This window comes from Dreissena polymorpha, chromosome 7, assembly GCF_020536995.1.
Source record: "Dreissena polymorpha isolate Duluth1 chromosome 7, UMN_Dpol_1.0, whole genome shotgun sequence".
Classification (NCBI taxonomy): Eukaryota; Metazoa; Mollusca; class Bivalvia; order Myida; family Dreissenidae; genus Dreissena; species Dreissena polymorpha.
The window spans coordinates 41,240,164-41,243,524 of record NC_068361.1 but is presented as its reverse complement, the minus strand read 5'-3'; the positions used below and the strand labels follow the sequence as shown (position 1 = coordinate 41,243,524).

The 3,361-nt window shown below is 37.4% G+C and overlaps 1 long non-coding RNA gene across 1 annotated transcript; it reads right to left on the bottom strand.

Annotated features, from left to right (window-relative positions):
* Positions 1-485: 485 nt before the first annotated feature.
* Positions 486-3,077, bottom strand: LOC127837662 (uncharacterized). The gene is made up of 3 exons (XR_008029424.1): positions 2,182-3,077; positions 1,600-1,700; positions 486-1,092 (listed from the first exon to the last, which is right to left on the bottom strand). It is a non-coding gene; the product is annotated as an uncharacterized LOC127837662 (long non-coding RNA).
* Between the last annotated feature and the right edge of the window lie 284 nt (positions 3,078-3,361).

Below are 3,361 nucleotides of genomic sequence, written 5' to 3'. Positions count from 1 at the left end.
AATGGCTTATATTCAAGAAGAGAAAAGGAACTCTTTAGAAATAGGCACTACTTTCGAATGGACCACGGAGGGATACACAATGATTTAGTGTAATGTAACCTTTAAGGGAACTCAACTTTGTCCTATCTTTTTCAAACTTTCTCCACATGAGATTTCAACTATTTCCACAATGAATATGCAATTTCAGTGCATTCGGATGGGGGTAAAGGCCTTAAAATGGCCATTTAAAGCGGTGACTAAATTGGCCGCAGTCAAGTCGGAATGCATGATTTTTAGTCTAAGTGACGACAGCTGATTTTGCGTCTCCAATTATTGTTACGCGTAACTTTCATGGCAAAAACTGGTATCATTGCATGCGAAATTCACCAATATATCAGCAAAAGGCCCAAATAAATGTATTGATTGTGAATCAGTGTACTTTTCTTGATGAAAAAGGAGACTTTTTTTAAATTTTAAGCACTTTTTTCAATAAAAAACTCACTGACAGCATATAAAATCATGTTTTTTAAGAAAATCATTATTAAAAGCTTCACTTACAATCTAAACATACACATTGCAATTACAAAAATTAATGCTATTATGATGAGAGGCATAATTTTCAGCTTTCAAGCCGATACAAGCCGGCTACCCAAAATTAACACTTAAAAAGGCGCAAATCGCTCCTTCAACAGCTTACGACACAAAGTGACACTTAATGCGCATCCAGATAGTCTCTCTCATATAAATAAGTCCTGTTAGCGACATTTTATTAAGTATTCTCTTTAAAATCCAGTGTTGAAAGCGTAAGTTTTGCAAAAATGTCCACAGTCACCATGCAAAAGAGCATGTTTGCTAAGGAATTCCTACGCGAGTGGCCACACTAATGTCGTGGCAGGAAAGTCATTTGGGTGTGATTCCTCTGTAGTTCAGTGAACATTCATTCCACTACCTGGGGATGACTATCAGGATCAATTTTCCCAGCTTGGTGTAGTGTTGACCTTTCAGGATATTGATGGATCGTCCACAAGCGCTGCACCACTGCGGCCTCTGTTCAGGACACAGAGTCGGATTGAGGTGTACACAAACCCGCAGTCAGGCAAGGATCATCCAGACCTTTAATAAAATAAAATGTTTAGGCCCCTGAAACTGGCAATTATGTTCAACACTGAGATAAGGAAACACATAGAGGAGACATCATGCCATGGCTTTCTCATTATTGACACGGCAAACTCGAGCAGCCGGGGACTTGGCTCTAAACAAAAACAGGTATGCTCCATCAATGTGAGCAAGATGGCATGTCAGAGTTAAAAAGGGCAAACAAACATACAAAAGAGATATGTAGGAAATTAGAAATTAAATGCCAGAAGTAATTTTAAGTATTGTTTTTCTGTCTGCAAGGGTTGCTGTGGAAAATAGTGCTTAACGCATAGTTTGGCCTGTAGGGGTTCTGCTAGCAAGAACAAATCGAAGTCATATCTGCCCGCGAACTGTAAGCTTAAGATAACCATATCTGATGAAGTACTGCTTTGAGAATGCATTCTTATTGTACTTGAACCAGATCGCATTGACAGCACAAGGCTTCAGACCCCCCAAAAGTGTGAGGCTTTCAATAGTGCTTACCTGATACCAGACCGCATTGCCCGAGACAGTGACTTTCTCCCGGAACTGCACAGGCTGCATCCGCAGCACAACCCTTAAGCTCAATCATGGTCTGGCTGACTCTGAAATAGTGAAATCTGAATTTACAGATGCTCATTTGTCTAAAGGTTATGAGTTTATTGCCTATCTTATTAAAAGCAAACACAATGACATGCTTAAAAATACATGTGCATTTCTGAAAAGACATACAGCTGCCCGATACTTGACTAGGAAAAGGCGCTATGGTCTTCACTCTGAAATTCATTACTCTAAGGGCTTAACAGAACAAAAGCCAGATCTAACAGCTAATTGGCCCCAACTACAGCTAAATATGCTTTATAGGTTGAAAATAACGTGATTTGTCTGAAGAACTAGTGCTATTAACTCATCAGCTATGTTGCTCCACTGGCCGCAATTCTGTAAACATAGTGTATATATGGAAATACCTAGTCTACCACCTGCACCGTACCACTACGTCCACTGTAAAAATACACAGCTAAGTTAGTACTTTAACGAACAAACTGAAATTCATGTGTTAATTAAACAATCAGTATGATGACTCACATTGAAATCATGTCCAGTGCACCAGTCAGAGCAAGACAGCTAGCGGATTGTTGACCATCTACGGCTCAAGGACAAACGGTCAGGCCTACAAACAAAGAGAAAAATGGCATAAATGGGTTGCATGCATGTAATTTTGCATATTTTTCATCTTGCTCTCCACCTGAAACTTCAATCTATGGACATAATAATATTTACATTTAAGATTTGTTGGAAATGTTACCCTTACTTGTCCATACCAGGTCCCCCACCCATCCAGAACAGTCCAAAACCACCTAAAACATCCATTTGGACCAAAATATTGACACCTCTCATCTATTTTAGCACCCAAATCATCAAAACATTCATTAAAATTCATTTTCTACTTGTCTCGCTTGCAGACGAATCCATGTGACCTTGACATTGCAGTAAATGTGCTTTTTAAAGGTTATATTACACTAATTCCGATTCCCATAGGGTCCCATTATAAAACTGACAACTTTCACAGCATTTTTCTTGCCTTTCCGACGTATCAATTTTTCCGAACCTGGTATCATTTTAAAGATGGATCTGTCATCTTCCAATAATTGCAATCAAAAACATACCGTCTCGCAACTTCTAAGAAAGTAAATCGCTGTCGAATGAACCCACCGTAGAAAAACGTGTTTCGGAATCCTAATTTCGACAAAAGCCCCACACAATAGAAAACACACCCTCAAAAGTTCATCTTTTAAGGTAGCTTCCAATCCAAGGCATCAAAGTACTCCAGACACATACAGGATATTACAAATAACCACAAAAGACATGTCTCACATTGTTAAATGGCTTATATTCAAGAAGAGAAAAGGAACTCTTTAGAAATAGGCACTACTTTCGAATGGACCACGGAGGGATACACAATGATTTAGTGTAATGTAACCTTAATAAATATAAACAATGGGAAGCTGCTAATTCTTAAAAAAATACTTGTTTTTAATGGGTTTAATCAATTTTTTCAAACACAGCTAAAAAACTAAATACATTTTGTTTAAAAAGTTTACTTCAGTGTTGATTATTAGTAAACGCTTATATATAATATTTAAACATGTAATCTAGTAATAGTTTTATCAAGGGAGGTAATTCAATTATCAAAAATTTATATTTAGGTTCTGATTTGTATGTTTTGAATATAATTTTTTGTACAATTAATTGGTTAAACCTTAAT